This window comes from Palaemon carinicauda, chromosome 32 (genome assembly GCF_036898095.1).
Source record: "Palaemon carinicauda isolate YSFRI2023 chromosome 32, ASM3689809v2, whole genome shotgun sequence".
NCBI lineage: Eukaryota > Metazoa > Arthropoda > Malacostraca > Decapoda > Palaemonidae > Palaemon > Palaemon carinicauda.
In genome coordinates this window covers 20,315,965-20,336,658 of record NC_090756.1, presented here as the reverse complement: position 1 = coordinate 20,336,658, position 20,694 = coordinate 20,315,965, and the positions used below count along the sequence as shown (strand labels likewise).

Below are 20,694 nucleotides of genomic sequence, written 5' to 3'. Positions count from 1 at the left end.
CAATGGTTTACCTGCAGTGGTTGAGGTCAGTGCACAGGACCCTGGATGCTGATTTCCCCAAGAGAGGGGAGGATCAAGAAAAGAAAAGAACCAGTCATTCCTTTTTATTCGCTCAGACTAACACCGGGTAACCAATGCCCTCAAACTTCTGCTACTTGTCCATTGAGGAGATTGAGGTATTAAACCAGTTGGTGTGCAGCCACCACAGGACCGATAGAAAACGCATCAAGTCTCTTGTGGGTTACGTCTTGCAGGTAGTGGGAAGTGAAGGTCATCTTGTAGGACCTGTGTCATAGAGTAGTTACGTTTGAAGGTCATGTGCTCTGGGTCGACGTGTTGGAGGAGAATCTGGATTTAGTGCAATGTCGATGGCCTTACGAATCTATGCAGATATGGTGTTACTCGCAATCCTCCTTTTGACCCTCCCCATGCTGATGAAACGTGATGGCACCCGGAGACGAGCTGCTGTTATTCTTTTGAGGTAGTGCCTCAAACTCCTTACTGGACATAGTAACAGATGATCTGGGTCGTCGGTTAAAGAATGGAGACTCGTTTTCCGCAAGAAATCAAACCTAGGATCCGCTACCCCCAGATTTTGAGTCTTAGCAACAAACTCAAGGATGAAGCTGAAGCTTATCTCTCCCCATCTCCTTGAATTGGCGATGTCACACAAGAGACTGTGAAGTTCGCTGACTCACTTATCCGATGCCAAAGCGAGTAGGAACATCGTCTTCAACATGAGGTGGCAGTCTGTTGCCTAGCATAATGGTTCGTAGGGAGGACTGTTCAGGGAGTGAAGAGCTCGAACCCCGTTCCATGGAGGAAGTCTCACTTCTAATTGAGGTCAGGTAAGTTCGTAACTTCGTATGAGGAGGGAAAGTTCCAGCAGGAGGAAAGTCTACCCTTTCAGTTTAAAGGCAAAACTCAAGGCTGAGTGATAGCCTTTTACTGCAGAAACCAAGAGGAGCATTTCCTCTCACAGATACACAAAGAACTCCACTACTGCTGGAATAGTGGCATCGAGTAGAGGGATACCCCTTCCACAACACCAACCACAGAAGACATTCCACTTAGCCTGGTAAACTGATGCTGACGATCTTCGCAGGAACCATTCTGCACGATGCCATAGCGGAGCTATGAGGGTCACTGAGAGTGTGACCAATGTTCTGGCCTTATTGAATACTCTTCTCATCAGACAGAACAAGGAAAAGGCGTAAACATTGATATTGTCCTACTGTTTTTGGAATGCATCTTGCCAGAAAGCTTTGGGGTTCAGGAATGGGGGGCAGTACAACATAAGCCTGAAATTCACAGACGTTGCGAACAGATCCACTATCAGGGAACCCACAAAGTCAAGTCTTTGTTGGCTACTAGAAGATCCAAAGACTACTCGGAGCCCACTATCTGAGTCGCTCTCTTCGGGTTGTCTGTGAGCACATTCCTTTTGCAGGGAATGAAGCGAGCTGATAGGGTCACCGAGTTGACTTCCGCCCATCTCAGTAATTCTATTGTTGACGTAAGCCACAACTGTGGTGTTGTCGCTCATCACCACCAGAGTGGCCCACCAGGAACTGATGGAACTGTTGAAGGGCCAGGAGGGCTGCCTTTATCTCTAAGAGATTTATGTGCTGGTACTTTTAAAACTCTGACCAAAGGTCTAAGGTCGTGTGGTGCAGCATGTGGGCCCCCCACCCTTCTTTTGATGCATTCAAGAAGAGTATTAAGTACAGGGAAAGGATGACAAGGTCGATGGCCTTTACCAAATTCTCGTCTGCCACCCACCATTCAAGGTCCACCCGTTCCTCTGGTCCCATGGGGATAAGAATACCCGGGGAATCGAAGGCCTGATTCCAGTTTTACTTTAGCCGCCATTGGAGGGATCGTATCCTGAGGTGGCCGTTGGGAACTAGACGGGCCAGAAATGATAGATGCCCGAGGAGACATAGCCACCTCTGGGCTGGGAGTTATTCTCGTCTAGGGAATGACCTTGCAACCTTCCTAAGCCATACTACCCTGTCATTTGATGGGAAGGCTTTGTGCAGGTTGGTTTCTATAATCATTCCTACATATACAGTAGACCCCCCGCCATACGACATTAATCCGTTCCGGAGTTGGTATCGTATGGTGAAAATGTCGTATGGCGGGCAATAGAATAGCTAATGCGTGCAAAACTCCAGGTAAAAACATCAAAATTTTATATACATATTAAAAATTAGTAAAATAGTATATTAAGCACTGTACTACAGTATACTTATATATAATATGCATGTACTGTACAGTATATAATTAAATAACATTACAGATAAAAATTATATACTGTACTGTAAAGGAAAAATGAAATCTTATTTACCTTTGGAGTGACGTGACTTGAGCTGGTAGTGGGTGGAGGCAGAGGGGGGAGATGGAAGATATAAAAACGTATCAATGCTAATTATGTTATGTACACTTAATAATAAATTTATTCTTACTATTAAACACTTAAAATTAAAAATTGTTTTTTTTATTATTTTTGTCTTTTGAAATGTTTTTGATTATTTTTTTTTAGAACTTAAAAAATTACTCTCTTTTAGCTTTTTTTAATAGAATCACTTATACGTATCATCTTTGCTTTCTGACACTTCTCTTTTGGAGAAATATCTATCCAAAGAAGCCTGTTTCTGATGCCTCCTCAAAATATTTCTAAAATGACTCACACTTGTCATTAACACTCTCCAGAAGACGACCTGTGTGAAGTTTTTCTGGGTCTTTTTTTTTCAATGAATCTCATCAGGTTTTCATACCAACCGATAGCTTCCCTTATTTCTGCCGATGTCGTTTCTTCAGTCTCCCCCCCGTCCTCGTCATCACTAGAGCTGTGCTCTTCTTGAATGATGGTCAACTGCATTGCCTCCAAGTCTTCAGTCGTAAGCTCCTCCCTGTGCTCCTCGATAAGGTTATCAACGTCAGCCTTATCGACAACAAGCCCCATGCGCATGCCTTCTTCGTATTTCTTTATTATCTTCAGCTTCGTTTCCATAGTAATCATTTTCTTACTTTTCCCTTTAACATCACTAGCAATCTTAGGACCCAAGGCTAACGAATCAAAGTTGGAATTAAGCACTAAAATGCACAAAAAATACGATATCACAAGCACTCACACGAGATCAAGTCTTTATGAAACGCAAACAAGATTCTGAACTGAGCGCGCGATTAACAAAGAGAGAGAGAGAGGCAGCACCTCTCTCAGGCATTGTAGGAGGGATTTCGGCCAAAAGCGTATCGGCATCTTAGTGACGCCGACCAATAGCAGACCAGCTTCTTAGTGAAGTATGCAGTGACGTATGAGCGTTGTGGTAGGCGAGTAACGCGCACAGTCGTACACGTAAAAAACGCCAAGTTTGAATTTTGGAATTCGATGCCGTAAGGTGGGTAAAATGTCATAACGAGGGGACAAAAAAACATCGTATTCCACACCGTAATGTGAAAAAAACGTAAGCTGGGGACGCCATACCCCGGGGGTCTACTGTACCAGTCATTGAGAGGGAAGCAGGGATGACTTCTTGAGGTTTACCATGATTCCCAGATCTTGGCAAAGCCACAAAAGCTAGAGATTTATTGGGTCCCTTGACTTCTCTCTCTGGTTACGACTCATTTTGTCTTTGCCAACACTTACACCGAATAGTCTGGCCTTTTCTTTCCATATTCTCCTCTGTTCTCATACACCTGACAATTCTAAGATTACCAAACAATTCTTCTTCGCTCCAGGAGTTAACTTCTGTACTGTAATTGTTCAGTGGCTACTTTCCTCTTGGTAAGGATAGAAGACTCTTTAGCTATGGTAAGCAGCTCTTCTAGGAGAAGGACACTCCAAAATCAAACGTTTGTTTTCTGGTTTTGGATTAGAGTTCTCTTGCTTGGGAGTACACTCAGGCACGCTGTTCTGTCTTGTTTCTCTTCCTCTTGTTTCTTGCAGTTTTTTTATAGTTTATATGTGAAGGATCTAATTCAATGTTGTTACTGTTCTTGAAATATTTTATTTTCATTGTTTATTCTTCCCTTGTAGTTTATTGATTTCCTTTTTTCCCTTCATAACTGGGCTATTTTTCCCTGTTGGAGTCCTTGGGCTTATAACATCTTACTTTTCCAACTAGGGTTATAGCCTAGTTTGTAATAATAATAATAATAATAATAATAATAATAATAATAATAATAATAATAATAATAACAATAATAATGATAATAATACTGTAATAATAATAATGAAGTAGGGTTGCCACCGAGTCGGCTAGAATCAGCCAATCGTCCACATAATGTAGGAGACGGATGCCGAGTCTGTGAGCCAAAGATTACACAGGGGCAAACACTCTCGTGAAGACCTGGAGTGCTGTAGAAAGACCGAAGCACAGCCCCTTGAACTGGTATTTCCTGTTGTCCAGACTGCATCTCAGATACTTCCTTGAAGACGGATGGATTGGGATCTGGAAGTACAGTATGTGTCCTTTAGGTCCAGTGTGCCCATGAAGTCCTGTGGTCTTACCGCTTGTCTGACCCTGTCTGCCAGGGAAGTACACAATTCCTCATACACCACACAGTCCACAAGAACCAAAGGATCAATCTCAGAAGAAGACGAGCGCTGCCACTCCGCACTTCCCTGAAGAAGCTGCAGCAACACCTTGGAAGGTGGACCGGATAATCCCAGGGGCGGCCACACCTGTAAAATAAGAGAAAGAGAAAAGGACTTTCCGGAGGGAAAGAGGCGAGGCCGCTTTGCTTAGGGATGCAATACCATCTCTCAAGAACCAAGGATGCACAGGAGTTAAAGGGCCTGCGCTACGACTCGGCGGTTCTCTGGAGGAAACCACTTGAGAAGAAGCTTTGGAGGAAGGTGGGGGCGGCGAAAAAAGCTTTGGATTTCTTCTGTTTTGAAGAAACCTTCGAAGGAGAAGAATCCCTTTTAGACTTCTTCTTCCGCAGTCGCCCAAACCTTTCCCACTGGGAGGCAGACCACTCCCAACACTCATTACACTTGTTATCCACATCACACCGTTGTCCCCCTACAAGCCAGACAAAATCGGTGAGGATCGGTATCCTCAGCGGACATGAATGTTCTGCAGGAGTGGCCCTCGGATCAAAGGGCAGGTACACATGGCTGCCAGGCGCGCTCTCTCTCTCTCTCTCTCTCTCTCTCTCTCTCTCTCTCTCTCTCTCTCTCTCTCTCTCTCTCTCTCTCTCTCTCTCTCTCTCTCTCTCTTTTTCAATGACACGTTTAAAAGCCATCAAGAAGATAATAGAATGTAGTTACTAAAATCCAGAGTACAACAAGAAAATCAATGTGACCCGCAGCTACCAAGACCAAATAACGATGACCTACATAGTGGATGAGCAGATTATAAAAGAAACCATTACAGTACAGCCAACCTCCAAATTACATATAAAATAGATAAGAAGACATCAAATAATCATTACCACTGAAAACCGTAAATTCTAGGAAATCATTTGCATTCTTCTTAGCAATTACAAACATGTCCTTTTAATAAGGAGTCTTGCCCCACACAAACTGGAATGGCCATTAAATCATGAACAAGCTAGCAAGGTAAGAAGAAGTGGTGATAAAGATCCACTCAAACACAAACTTGAGTCAAGACACTTTTGCCCTTAGTCTCAGGACTTGACAGGGAAAATCAATTAAGAAGATTCAGTACTGTACTTACATCCCCAATACAAAGAAACACACAAAGAAAAAATATAAAAACCATGATGCATGTTACTGATCTCTCTAGTTATGAAAAAAGTGTAATAATATTATACTAATAACAAAATTGAAGCAAACAACTCTACCAGTATTTTGCACATGGCAGACCTCAGGTGGGGCAACAGAACTACTTTTCAGTACTCATTATTACAAACCGAGGTGCAATCCAAGTTGGAAAAATAAGAATGTTACAAGCCCAAAAGGCCAAACAGGACAAACAAACCCCACTCGGAAAAAAAGTAAAGAGAAATATATAAAAGGAAAATGACAAAAATAACGAACAAGAGATTAAAAGAAAAATCACAAATTTCAAAGTTATAATCTTCCTAATAAAACAAACCCGAGTCTTTTCATAGGAGTATGATTTCAGTGAAGACTTGAACTACCGTTAAAATCTAATAAGGTAATTAACTACCAAGATGTGGCAGGGAAGCACCACCCATCTGTCAGTCTGTTAGACACTCTCTTTTAGCAGTCAGATAGACACTCACTTTTGGCACTCAGATAGACACACACTTTTGGCACTCAGATAGACACACACTTTTGGCAGTCAGCTAGACACTCACTTTAGCAATCAGATAGACACTCACTTTTGACAATCAGCTAGACACTCACTTTTGGCAATCAGCTAGACACTTGCTTTTGACAATCAGCTAGACACTCACTTTTGGCAATCAGCTAGACACTCACTTTTGCAAATCAGCTAGACACTTTTGGCAATCAGCTAGACACTCAATTTTGGCAATCAGCTAGACACTAACTTTAGGCAAACAGCAACACACTCACTTTTGATAGTCAGCTAGACACTCACTTTTGGCAATCAGCTAGACACTCTCTTTTGGCAATTAGCTACTGTAGACACTCACTTTTGGCAATCAGCTACTGTAGACACTCACTTTTGGCAATCAGCTGTTACTGTGAAAGCACGAAGGTGCTATATCTCGAGTGGACTAGATCAGTTAGGTCTCAGCTGCAACATCTCTTCATAAGGACAGGAATATTGGAAAAAGATCTTGAAAAACACAAACTGAAAAATATCTCAAAGAACACAGTCTTGTTCTGGTTAGAGTTTTTTCTCGAATACTGACATACCTTCCTCAGGAGTACGGGTGAAACCTCACAACCTCTTTAGAAGGAACTTCTCTGTGATGCAAGTTCTTCATGCCGATGTTTGGAAATGGCAGATGACTTTCACCCTCAACTACCTGCAAGATGTGACCCACAGGTCCATTAACATATTCCTTGAAGGAACAGCATCAGGAAGTGGCAAGCCCGAATGAGTGCGTAGAGTACTGTACTGGTAATCTCAAGGTTCTGCTTGAGCACTATGGAAGGGAACCCATAGGAGGGATACAATTGCATAACTATTGATTGGCCTACTACACGTGATGATGTCTCTGTTTTAATCCTTATTGACTGGCCTCCTGGACTTAATAATTTCACTGTTCTAATCCTTGAAGTAGCAGCCTAGACTAAAGAAGAGTGGCACCCTTCAAACCCGACTGGCAATGCGTAAAGTACTGAGAAGCCCCTCAAGGTTCTGGTACAGCCCTTTCTCCAATGGTAGGAGGGATGCAATACTTCTCTTATCAATTAGCCTCCTTATCATTGTCTCTATGCTTAGACTCAAGAGGCAAGAAAAGGAGCTTAGACTCGGGAAGAGCAATGAGGGCAGCTCCCTTCAAACCTCACTGGCAGTGCGTAGATTACCAAGAAGCACAAGGTTCTCATATAGCACTCTTTCTCTTCCATGGTAGAATGGATGTAATGACCCTTTTATCAATTGGCTGCACTTCACAGCAAAGGCGGGTGGGGATTAGGGAAAACTTGAAGTTTGCCCTTAAGGGATATCTGGACTGCAATGATCCTCCTGGGAAAAAAAAAATCCCTTATGAGAAGAAGGGCAATGCCCTTCCCCTCACTTGACACCTTTAGAAAGCATTTCCTCTGACAATTATCTACGGAAAATTCTTTTCCTCAGTATTGTTGATATGTTCGTCACCAAACCAAGTGAAGAGACAGCAAATAGTGAATATGTCCTACAGGAAGGAAGTATAATATCAGCAAATTGCACAAATCCAGAAGCAAACACCTAAGCCTTTTCCTTCCATAACAAACCACTGCACATTACGATCTCACCATAACCATTGTCTAAAAGAAAAGTAAAATAGCCAGATGAAGACCCTGGGAATACATCTGTAATCTCTGTCAGCTAAAAACAAAGTTGCTACTCAGTTGCTTTTTGGGAGGTCGGGGCTTTGCTACTGCTAGCCCGTAACCACAGACACTTCATGTAAATTTTAACATTTCCAGCAAGGCTAAAAATGTACTCTTAATATACAAGAAAATTAAAATGGTACTATTACAGGATGAGGGTTTGTATCAGTGGGAACAAATACTTATAAAGCATCAACATCACTCCTGATAAGTTCCACTGGCATCAGAGAAGGGTCCAAGATTGAAGAGATTCAGTTACCTAGGAGGAGGGCTTAGCACAATTGGCATAAGTTTTCTCTCCCACTAAATTTCTTCCATTATGGTCTAGGATAGAGGGGTCCACACTGTTAAGACTGGGAATGAAAACATATTCATTCTTACTGTATATTGACCTTCATTCATACTGTATATTGACCTTCATTCACTTCATGTAGTTTAGTAATGAATCCTGTTCATTTGTCTTTTTCCAACTTTTACCTTTAATTATGATCCAGGATAACAGGTTTGTATGGTGTCATCATTACCAAACATGGCATTTAATTCTTGAACCTCAGGGCCATGGTTGTGAGATTACTAGTTGAACTGAGACTTCGCCAGGCTGCCAGTGGTAATCGAGGAGCAACTGGTCGGCGAACAGCGGAACAATGATCTGGAGACGGATGTACCCTTTGGTAGGGCAAACATCCCCAGGGAGAGGCTCATGAACGAGACCTTGTTTAGGCAACACGAACCTGGGTTCATTGATGAGCAGGCGAGACCGAAGAAACAGGCGAAGGTCACGAATCAGTACAATCAGGACAAGAAGGCTCCTCTGCAGTGACGAGGCTTAAGAGCTGAAGAGGCGTCTTTTCGCCAACGGCGAAGGAGCGCCTCTAAGGCGAAGCAGCCAAGGAGTACAGTGGAGTCAATGACCACGGTGATGAACCCTAGAAGGGGCAAGAGGATCAGGAAGCTGATAAGCAACAGAAGGCCTCCGACTCGCAGGAGTGACTTGCCTCGAACTTTGCTCCACCCCTAATAGAAGCGTTGACTCAGCATGGAGAGGAGTGTAGTCTTTGACGAAGAAACAGCAACAGCAATCAGAGACCAGTGCGATAATGTAGAAGATGAAAGAAAATTCTTCCTCGAAAGAGAGGACAACCCAACACCTAGGGAGGATAACTCTCCCTTGAAAGGGAAAGTAGTCCAACCCCTGGAGGCGGACCTCCGGGTAGCACTCTTTGCTTCCTATCAACAAGCCTTGATCAAGTTGAAGGTCTGGATCGAGGGCTACGTGAGAAAATGTAACAGGAGCTAGTTCCGCGAGGTTGGTTTGTTGATCAGGAGCTGAACAGAAAAGTAACGGCGCAGTGACAGCAGATTCCACAGGACCGAACTGTACTGCTCTTCTACGTCGGCTATCCTAACCGAACGAAGAAGTACGGCAACGCTAACTGAGGAAAAAATAAAAACAAAATATGTAACAAAAACTCCCTCAGGAGGAGCACCTAGTCCGCGGACGGGAAAGGTGTCCACCGAGAGAACAGACACAAGTTAAGGGCTGCCCACTCGCTTCCTCAGCCGACATTGATGGGAGAAGGAGAGCGACAGTGAAAAAACTGTAACAAAACCAGAATTACTGAACAGTACAATTAATCAATTCAGCTGAGAAAATTAAATACTTGGGAGAACCACTTAACCCTCCGGTGGGAAGGGGGGGAGACGAAGCTGAAAATCCCAAATTTTAAGTAATTTGTATTTTTCCTAACAGTACTTACCTTGAACTACTTTCTTAGGAGTATCTGGGATCTCCTCCCAACCAACCAGAATTTTGTGTAGTTTACCCTACTCCCGTTTTCTATGAAGGGTAACCTCTGGCGGAGTGATACGCGCCATGAGGCGACCCGGGGTCAGAGAGCATGCTTGCTCAGGTCTCGATCTCCAGTAAGTTTTTGACAGATAGGTTTCTACGAAGTCCTGTAAGGCACTCGGGGCAGGATGGGCGGGCCATAACCCGAAAGTAGTTCGAGGTAAGTACTGTTAGGAAAAATACAAATTACTTAAAATTTGTGATTTGTTCCAACAAGGAGTACTTACCTCGAACTACTTTCTTAGGGGACTTATACATTAGGAGGTGGGATTGGCCTTCCGGACCTAGAGACCGTGATGAGGAGAGAAAAGGAACCTAAATAGGAGGCTAGGTTTTGCTGACCCCAAAGGAAACACGAGAAAATAGGGAAAACTACGCAAAAAACTCTCTAGTGTCTAAGTAACTCACCTCTGCAAAAATCCTTGGAGACGTATTCTTCCACTGACAGCGTATCCCATGGCAGTTAAAGGATTTAAGGGTCATGTAGGGGATGGTGATAGAGGAAAAAAGGGGTAAGGAAGGAACCTGTGTCTCTTGGACTTACCGCCCGCGGCTTCCCCGGGGCTACACCTTTAAATCTTTTGGTGCGCGGAAATGACGGGACCGAGAGAGAACCCATCCAAGGATCTCCTCGAACAATCCTTTAAGTAGTGAGCCATAAAGGTAGACTGTCTAGACCATGTACCTGCCCTCAGGATTTGGCCCACTGCCACGTTTCTTTCAAAGGCCAACGAAGTACTCAGTCCTCTAATGTCGTGAGGTCTAGGCCTTCCTGGAAGAGGGACCCCTGCACTACTGTAGGCTCTCATGATCACCTGTCGTAGCCAGGAGATCGTATTTTTGGAGACCGGCTTCTTCACCAGTCCCGAGGAGACGAACAGACTCCTGGTTTCGGGGCGAAGTTTGGCCGTCCTCTCTAGGTACTTCCGTACTGCCATGACTGGACACAGAAGCAAGTCCCTCGGGTTGTCCGAATGCGGGATGGCTGGCACTGAGGACCCTTCAAACTTGGGGTCCCAAACAGCTGGATTCTGAGTCTTGGCTACGAAGGAGGGTAAGAATCTGAAGGTAGCTTCTCGCCAGCCCTTCGAGTGTGAGATCTTGTAAGACAGACCATGAATCTCACCTACTCTTTTTGCTGATGCCAGAGCTAACAGAAAGACTGTCTTGAGGGTGAGCTCCTTGTCTAAGATGTCTTTGAGGGGCTCGAAGGGAGGTTCTGAAAGCATCTTCAGTACCCTAGCCACATCCCACTGGGGCACTCTAGCGCCCTGGGGGGAACACGACTGCTCGAAGCTCTTGATGAGCATCGAGATATGTCTGGAGGCACCTAGGTCGATGCCCTTCATGAGGAAGACTTGGCCCAGCGCCGCCCGGACTCCTTTAATGGCTGGGATGGAAGTGCCCACTTCATCCCTGAGATAGACCAGGAAGTCTGCTATCTCGTGAATGGAGGCCCCTAACGGCCTGATGTTCTTCGAGGAGCACCACTTAGTAAAGGTAGCCCACTTCGCCTGGTACACCGCGACTGACGAATGTCTCAGGTACCCTGACATCCTCAATGCCGTCCTCGACGAATATCCTTCCTTTCTCAGGAGAGGCTCGATAACCTCCACGCGTGAAGGCGGAGGGACCGAGAGTTTTCGTGGAACCTTTGGAACTGAGGCTGCCGGAGAAGGTCTGGTCTGTCCAGAAGTGGCCAAGGTGGAAGGCGTGCCAGTTCCTTTAGATCCGCGAACCACTCTCTCTCCGGGCACCAGGGCGCTACCAAAGTCATCCACAGGATGTCCGCCCGTCTCACCCTGTTAAGGACCTGTCTGAGCATCCCGAAGGGAGGGAAGGCGTAAACGTCGAGGTTGTCCCAAGGGCAGTGGAAGGCGTCCTCGAACGCTGCTGCTGGGTCTGGCACAGGGGAACAAAACACGGGGAGCTGTGCGTTCAGTCTCGTGGCGAAGAGGTCCATCACCGGCGAGCCCCACTTTAGGATGAGGGTCTTGGCCACTTCTGGGTGTAGGGACCACTCGGACCCTACCACTTGACCCATCCTGCTGAGGCCGTCGGCCAGGACGTTCCTCTTCCCCGGAATGAACCTGGCTGAAATTTTGATTTGCTCCACTTCGGCCTATTCTAGGAACTCCATTGTGAGGCTGCACAGTTCCTTCGACTTCAGGCCTCCTTGCTTTTTCACGTAGGCCACCACCGTGGCGTTGTCGCACATCAGAGCCACAGTGTTTCCCCGGAGTAGATGGACGAACTCTAGGCATGCCCTTTGTACGGCCATCACCTCTAGCACGTTTATGTGCAGGTTCATCTCGACTTCCCATTTTCCTTTTGCTGTTTTGTCGAGAGGATGGGCACCCCAACCCTCCTTGGATGCGTCCATGAACAGGAGCATCTCCGGAGGGTCGGCTGCGAAGGGCATTCCCTTAAGGGTGTTCGTTCTGACGTGCCACCACTCCAGGACTTCCTTCGTCTCCGGGGACACCGGGACTATCTTGTGCGGGGAGTCCCCCTGGTTCCAGAGCTCCTTCAGGTTCCACTGCACTCCCCTGAGTTTGAGCCTCCCCTGGGGGACTAGCTTCTCCAACGACATGAGGTGGCCTATCAGTCTTTGCCAGTCCTTGGCTCTCCTGGGCTGGCCCGACAGGAAGGGCTGGAGTATCTGTTCTAGGTTGTCCAGTCTCTCCGCGGAGGGGAAGGCTCTCGCCAACCGGGAGTCTAGGACCATCCCTAGGTAGGTCATCCTGGTGGAGGGTATCAGTTGGGACTTCTCCAGGTTGATGATGATACCCAAAACGTTGCAGAACTGCAGGAGCTTCGCGCCTTGCTCCCTCAGTACTTCCTCTGAGGCTGAAAGCAACAACCAGTCGTCTAGGTACCGAATCAGGCGGATGCCCTGTTCGTGTGCCCAGGCTGAAACTGTTGCGAAGACCCTCGTGAAGACCTGAGGGGCTGTCGACAGTCCGAATCAGAGGGTCCTGAACTGCAGCATTTGGGTACCCCATTTTACCCTCAGGTACTTCCTGCTGGAGGGATGGACAGGGACCTGGAAGTAGGCGTCTTTGAGGTCTATGGACATCATGAAGTCCTCCTCCCTCAAGGCCGCTAGGACCGACTTTGGAGTGTCCATCTTGAAGTCGGTCTTGCACACGAATTTGTTGAGGGCTGAGAGGTCTATGACCAGTCTCCAGCCCCCTGTCGTTTTCTCCACCAGGAAGAGCCTGCTGTAAAACCCTGGACCCAGGTTCTTGACTGGTTCTACTACCCCTTTCGCCAGCATTGCCGAGACTTCTTCCTGCAATGCTGCTACTCTCAAGGGGTCCTTGGATGCCAACCACTCCGCCTGTTGATCTGGGATCAGAGGTGGGGGGTCTGCTAAGAAGGGCAACCTGTACCCCTCCTTTAGTACTGCTAGGGTCCACGGATCCGCTCCGTGGTCCCGCCATGCTTGCCAAGATTGTTTGAGGCATCCCCCAACCTGAGGCGTCGGCAGGAGTAGGGGGCCTCCCCTCCTACCTCCTTCGAGAGGCACGGCCTGAACGCCCTCTCCTGGAGCCCGAGTAGGACAGTCTGAAGGCTGACTGTGGAGTCGAAGCTCCTCTACGGGGGGCTGCGAAGACTGGAGCCAGGTCGTTGCCGTGGCGTCCCTTCTGGGTTGGCTAGGTGAGGCACGGGAAGGGTGAGAGACATCTAAAGATGGTCTCCTATGGGCAGGCCTTCTTGTTAGAGGGGGTCTGGGCTCTCCCGCATCCTTCAGTTTCCTGACCCTCTCCACCGTCTCTTCCACCGCCTTCAGAGGGAACACTGACTCACCCCACAGGGGTAAGTTCCCCAGGGCTCTCACTTCCCTGTCTGGAAGCCTCCTCATTAGTTTGCTGAGAACTGTACAGTATCCCTCTTTCGAAGTACCCAGTTGGCCACCTGCGAGAGGGACTGGTAGGACAGGAACTTGAGGGCCTTACCCCCTGAGCTAATCAGTTCCTTCAGCAAGGTCTGGTTCTCCGGAACCGAGAGGTCGTGCGAGGCCTGAAAGCCCACCAGGGTGCAGGCCCACCAATCTAGCCACAACGAGACGTGAACTAAGTCCAGGGCCAAATCCTACATCATGGAGGTCTCCGACGGGGAGAAGCAAACTGGGGCGGCGGATGCTCTCTCTTCTGAGGCCCCCTGACTTAAGATGGTGATTGCAGGTTCTACCGTACAGGGACCCGCACGGCGCCCTTCAGGGAGGTAAAACCGCTTCTGGGTCTTGAGACCCTGGAGGAGTTTGGAGGCGCTCTGACTCTTGGGGCCGTCCGCATGGTTGGCCACTATCCTGTTGATATGCTCCATGCCCAGCCTAACGTCTCTAGCCAGGGGAAGAGCCAGTGAGGGCCTCTGCTGCACGGGGGTATCCACCAACCTGCTGAGGCCCGAGAGCCAGTCTTCATCCGTCACGGGCTTCGGTTCGTCTAGCCTCTGGTGGCATCTGATGAGGGCTAGTAATTTTCTGTACGCGGAGGCCTTGTCCACCGAGCCTTCCGCGCCATCCCCTAGGCCTTACGTCGGATGCTCCTCTGCCTGAGAAGGCGCACCTACGACAGGGGGGCCCCGCTTGGGGTGGAGGCATCCTTTTGTCGTGGTACGAATTCGGCGGTTCTGGATGGAGGACGGGCATCGCCGCTGGGACGGAGGCCTCCATCCTGGACTTGTCTCTCCTCACGGAGGACCAAGCTGCTGCGGGCTTCCTCGTGGCTGCTGGTTGTCTTTCACGTTCCGGCCGGCTTGTCGAAGTCTTGGAGGCTGGGACACGGCTGCCAGGCAGAAGGGGCAACTCTCTCCGCTGGGCGGATGGAGTCGGAACCTTCGCGGACTTATGCCTGTCTACCAGAGCCTGAAGTGAGGATTCCATCCGACGCTCAAACCTGCTGTAGGGGACGTACTTCGGGGTGGGAGAACGAGCCCTTGGGAGCCAGCCAGAGGTACCCGGAACTGCTAAAGCTCCCAGGAGGTGGCTGCGTGGGATGGCGACACGCACCCATTCCTCTCTAGGGGAACGGCTTCTTCTGTGCTTCCTTCTGGGGGATCTAGCGTGCCTCCTGGCGTGGCGAGATCTGGCACGGGATCGGAAACGGGACCTCTCTCGTCTCCTCTTCTGGTCCCTCGGAGCTCCATCCCCCGAGGAGAAAGAGTATGACTCGAAAGAGGAGCCCGAAGATCTGTAGGACCGCACCGAAGGGTCCGAGTCGTCCTGCGTCGCTGGTGGTTCCTCATGTCGGTCCGTAGGTGACGAAGGCTCCAGGAAGATGGGAGGGAGCATTGCTGAAGGCCCTGGGGGAGAGCGAGGCAACTTCTTGCTGGGGAACCATGCCTCGAACTCTTCCTCCAGTATCATGGGCGACCTGAAGGGCGTCCTCGGCGGCGCCCACGCGAGGGGATCGATGACGGTGAGTCCTCCTTCTCGGCGTCTCCCCCGGCTGCAGACGAACCTGAAATACAGGCCCATGAAGCGGGGGAAGAGGCTGCAGCAGCCTTTCCCCACATAGGATCGTCGGAAGAGACGGGCCCCGCTGGCACCAGGACTCCGCCCTCCGAACACACTCCCGTCCCTCCCTCAGGCCCCCCACTTGCCTGGACCGACAAAACATCCCCACTAGCAGTTAACTCAGATTCTTGGGGAAGAGCAATGGGCCTCTTCCCCGCAACTGACTTACCTCGTCCCCTACTCTGGGTAGGGGAAGGCGGCTGAGAAGCTCTATCCGACGAGGCATCGGGAGAAGCAAGCGGCGAGGAGACGCTCGGCTTCCTAGGTAACCTCTTGGACGCTTTCTTCTTCTTGGTGCCGTAGCCCACCCACTACACCTCGTTCCAGGACTCGCACTCCGGACACGTGGCCGTAGGAGAACATACGCTGCCCCTACACGACGAACACAAGGAGTGCGGGTCGACTTCAGGCTTAGAAAAGAAAGTGCCACACGATTTACCGGCCATAGGCCCAGGGCAACGACGGGGATGCTCCATAACGCACTAGTAAGGCACCGCGAGACACAGGAACACAGAGTGAAAGGGTAGGAAAGGGTATGGAATGAACACAATGGGACCACGTGGGGACCACGTGAGACACAAAGGGTCGCACTGGGTAAGGAGAGCGCGTCGAGATGTTATCGCGACGCGACCAGAAAACTTACTGGAGATCGAGACCTGAGCAAGCATGCTCTCTGACCCCGGGTCGCCTCATGGCGCGTATCACTCCGCCAGAGGTTACCCCGCATAGAAAACGGGAGTAGGGTAAACTACACAAAATTCTGGTCGGTTGGGAGGAGATCCCAGATACTCCTAAGAAAGTAGTTCGTACTCCGTGTTGGAACAAAGTTAAATTAAAAACAGTTATAATTTCAGTTGATGAAGAAAAACCATTTGGAAGCGCAATCTAACACGCAAACGGGATAGGTGTATCCCCAGAGTATTCTGCCGGCCGGCCACGTAAAGTCAGCGGCGTTGACCTTGAGAAAGAACAAGACCGAAGTCAAGCTCCGAAAGTGCCGCACTCCCTTCCCCCAGCAGATTCCTTCTAAGAACACGTAGAGGGGAAGATGACGATAACAGCCGAAAAGAGGAGTATCCAAACGAAGAAGATTCCCCTGCGGCGGTGGCCGAGTTACACAGAAGGCCATCCACCAACGGAATGACCGATATACAAGGGAGAAATGTAGAATGGGAAGGTTCTCTGTCCTGGATAACTTGCCATACAAACACTGTCACATAAACAGCAACATTCACCGTAAAGAAAGCTTACAATATATATATAAAAACATTAAGAACGTTTTTATATATACAGTACTGTATACAGAAGAAAACATAAGTTAAAAAGACAAAGATTAATGGCAGTCCAAAAATAGGCGAGGAGGAAGAGAGGCAACAACCGTTCTCCTTCCGATTCAAAAGTAAAGTGAAGTACAGTCACAGGTGTGTGAGTGAGGGAGGTAGCTATCTACCCCCTAACCCCCAGTAACTAGCGGGATGGGTAGTTAACCCTAGCTAGAATTTAATGGCTCGTCCTTTCAGCTTTGCCGAAAATAATACCCCTATAAATTGCGTAGGTTTGTATTCCAGTTACGGAACAATTCAGTGTTGTCAGGTGTATGAGGACAGAGGAGAATATGTAAAGAACAGGCCAGACTATTTGGTGTATGTGTTGACAAAGAGAAAATGAGCCATAACCAGAGAGAAGGATCCAATGTAATACAGTAATGTCTGGTCAGTTAAATGGCCCAATAACTCTCTAACGTTAGAATCTCAGCGGGTGGCTGGTGCTCTGGCCAACCTACTACCTTTTCTTTCTTTCTGGTTGTAGAAAATCGACATAGGAGTAAAGCCCCGATAAATGGCTCGGAAGTTTGTATCCGCGTAGGAATAAATGATGGGTTCAAGTTATTATCCATCTTTGCAATTGTCAGGAGGATGGAGGAATAAGTACTCTACTTCTATCATAAAATTAAGAGAATAGTAACTTATTATGGTGTTTTACCTGCATCAAAGTCCGTTCCAGGGTCATAACGGTCCAACTGCTGCATCACAAGGAACGGGAAAGAGATGAAGATACAAGGTCAGAGAGTCTTACTCTCATCCTATACTGAAGTCATAACCGTTATCTTAGACAATATGCTTATTGTCCCGTGTTGGACCTGGAAGGATGATAGACGAGAGAAGGATAGTTCACCGCACGTCTTTAATGTGACGTTGTGCGTACTGGCTTGCAGATGCACACCCAACATCAACCTCTACCTAGAAATAATGAAATTGTAACTATATTACCATGTTAGCATTAGACTTACTAGATGAGGAAATAACTAGAACTTCCAGAAAGGGAAAAAGCCCAGGGAATGACAATGTGACATTTGAAATGATACAATATTAGCAAGTGGGGATTTTGGAATAATAAAGATTGTAGAGTTATCTAAGTGTATTTATAACACAGGATACATTCCAAGAGATGTATAAATCTATTTTCATAGCAATACCTTAGAACCCTGGTGCAGTAGAATGTAATTTAATTAGGACCATCAGCTTAATGAGTCAAACTACAAAAATTATGCTGAAAGTAATTTTAAACAAAACAAAAAAAAAGTTAAAATCAGAAATTGCTGAAGAACAGTACGGTTTTGTTAAGGGGAAAGGTACCAGAAATGCTATTTTTATCATAAGGATGATAACAGAGAGATCCACTGAAATGCAAAAAGATGCGCATATGTGCTTTATTGATTATGAGAAAGCATTTAATAAAGTGAGGCATACAGACCTAATAGAAATAATATGACAAATTCGAAGATAATTTGTATTTTTCCTAACCATACAAACCTTAGCTATTTAGATTGGGTTTACCTTTTAGCGCAGCTGAAATGACGAGCCATTAGTTTTAACGAGGGTTAATTACCCCCGCGCTAGTTAGCGGGGGGTAGGGGAAGGGTAGCTTGCTACCCCTCCCCCCCACACACACCGGTGACTTGCTTCACTTCACTTAGAGGTAGGACTTGACTTGGGGGTCAGGGATGGCGGGCACATATGTGTAAATAGCTAAGGTTTGTATGGTTAGAAAAAATACAAATTATCTTCGAATTTGTCATTTGTTCCGTAACCGAAATACAAACCACGCTATTTACATTGGGTGACTTACCCCTTAGGAAGGGTGGAAAGTCCCCAGCCTTACTGACTTCGGCTTGCCAGGGGGCTCAATCCCTCAGTGAGCAGCACTAGAGAAAAGGAGCCCCTGTACCTCACAAGTTCCTAGCATCGCTAGGAACGAGTGGCCTACATAAGCAGTGTGTGGAGGAGAGTGTGACCCGTCCTATGAAGTTGACCTTTAGACCTTCAGATAGGAATTCTAGGATAGGACGTTCCCAATACCACCTCGTCAGGGTATGGGAGACGCAACAGTATTAAGCTTAATACAAGGAGCACAAAGAAGCATGGGTTACCTGCAGAGGCCGAGGTCAGCTATGCGAGGACCAGGATGCTGCTTCCTCAAGAGAGGGGAGAATGAAGAAAGAAGTAAGGGTCAGACATACTCTTTCATTCACGCAGACTAAGACCGGGTAACAACGCCCTCAACCTACTGCTACTTGTCCAAAAAGGAGCCTGAGGTTAGACCAGCTGTTGTCCAGCCACCACAGGGCCGATAGAAAACGTATCGAGGCTCCTGTGGGTCACGTCTTGCAGGTAGTGGGCTGTGAAGGTCGTCTGACGCTTCCAGACCCCAGCTTGAAGTACCTGCGTCACAGAGAAGTTTCTCTTGAAGGCCAGGGATGTAGCAATACCCCTGACATCGTGGGCCCAAGGGCGATGTGACGGAGGAGGGTCCGGATTCAAGGCATGGTGGATAACCCTTCGAATCCAAGCTGAGATGGTGTTCCTGGTGACCCTCCTCTTAGTCCTGCCTGTGCTCACAAACAAAGCTCGCACTTGAGGACGGACTGCAGCCGTTCTCTTCAAGTAGTGCCTCAGACACCTCACTGGACATAGTAGCAGCTGGTCTGGGTCGCTTGTTACAGAATGGAGACTCGCGATCCTGAAAGAGTCAAAGCGAGGATCCGGCACTCTAGATTCTGAGTCTTGGCAACAAACTCAGGGACGAACCTGAACGTTACCTCCCCCCATCCCCTTGAATGGGCGATGTCGTACGAGAGACCATGAAGTTCACTAACCCGCTTGGCCGAAGCCAAAGCGAGCAGGAAAGCCGTCTTCCAAGACAGGTGGCGATCGGAGGCCTGGCGTAATGGTTCGAAGGGAGGTCTCTTAAGAGACCTGAGGACTCGAACCACGTTCCAAGGAGGAGGTCTCACTTCCGACTGGGGGTAGGTAAGCTCATAGCTACGTATGAGTAAAGAGAGTTCTAGCGATGAAGAAATATCCACGCCCTTCAGCCTGAAGGCCAAGCTTAAGGCTGAGCGATAGCCTTTCACTGCCGAGACAAAAAGGCGCATTTCTTCCCGCAGATAAATGAGGAAGTCCGCTATTGCTGGAATAGTGGCATCGAGTGGAGAGATACCCCTCCCACGACACCAACCACAAAAAACTCTCCACTTTGCTTGGTAGACTCCCTCAGAGGACCTTCGCAGGTGCCGAGACATTCTCTCCGCAACCTGTTGCAAAAAGCCTCTCTCCGCGAGGAGACGCTGGATAGTCTCCAGGCGTGAAGCCGAAGCGAGGCTACGGCCTTGTGAGGGACGCCGGAGTGGGGTTGTCTGAGAAGCTCGTGTCGTGGAGGAAGTTCCCTCGGAAGCTCCGTCAGGAGCTGCAAAAGGTCCGGGAACCATTCCGCGTGATGCCATAGCGGAGCTACCAGAGTCATCGAACAGTTGACCGATAGTCTGGTCCTGTTGAGCAACCTTCTCATCAGACAGAACAGTGGGAAGGCGTACACATCGATGTTGTCCCACCGTTGCTGGAAAGCATCTTGCCAGAGTGCCTTGGGGTCCAGGACTGGGGAGCAGTACAGGGGCAGCTTGAAGTTCAATGCTGTCGCGAACAAGTCCACAGTCGGGGAACCCCACAAAGTCAGGACTTTGTTGGCTATCTGAGGATCCAAAGACCACTCGGTACTCACTATCTGCGAGGCCCTGCTCAGACTGTCGGCGAGCACATTCCTCTTGCCAGGAATGAAGCGAGCCGATAGTGTTATCGAGTGGATTTCGGTCCACCTCAGAGTCTCTACTGCAAGATGGGATAGCTGCTGCGAAAAAGTGCCTCCCTGCTTGTTGATATAAGCCACTACCATGGCGTTGTCGCTCATCACCACCACGGAGTGACCCGCCAGGGACCGTTGGAACTGCTGAAGAGCCAGAAAGACGGCCTTCAATTCTAGCAGGTTGATGTGTAGGCACTTTTCTGATTCTGACCAAAGGCCTGAGGCCCTCTGGTT

At 48.1% G+C, this 20,694-nt stretch overlaps 1 pseudogene; it reads right to left on the bottom strand.

Annotated features, from left to right (window-relative positions):
- The window catches only part of LOC137625722 (gastrula zinc finger protein XlCGF57.1-like), a 43,457-nt pseudogene that overhangs the window by 3,506 nt on the left and 19,257 nt on the right, over positions 1-20,694 (bottom strand).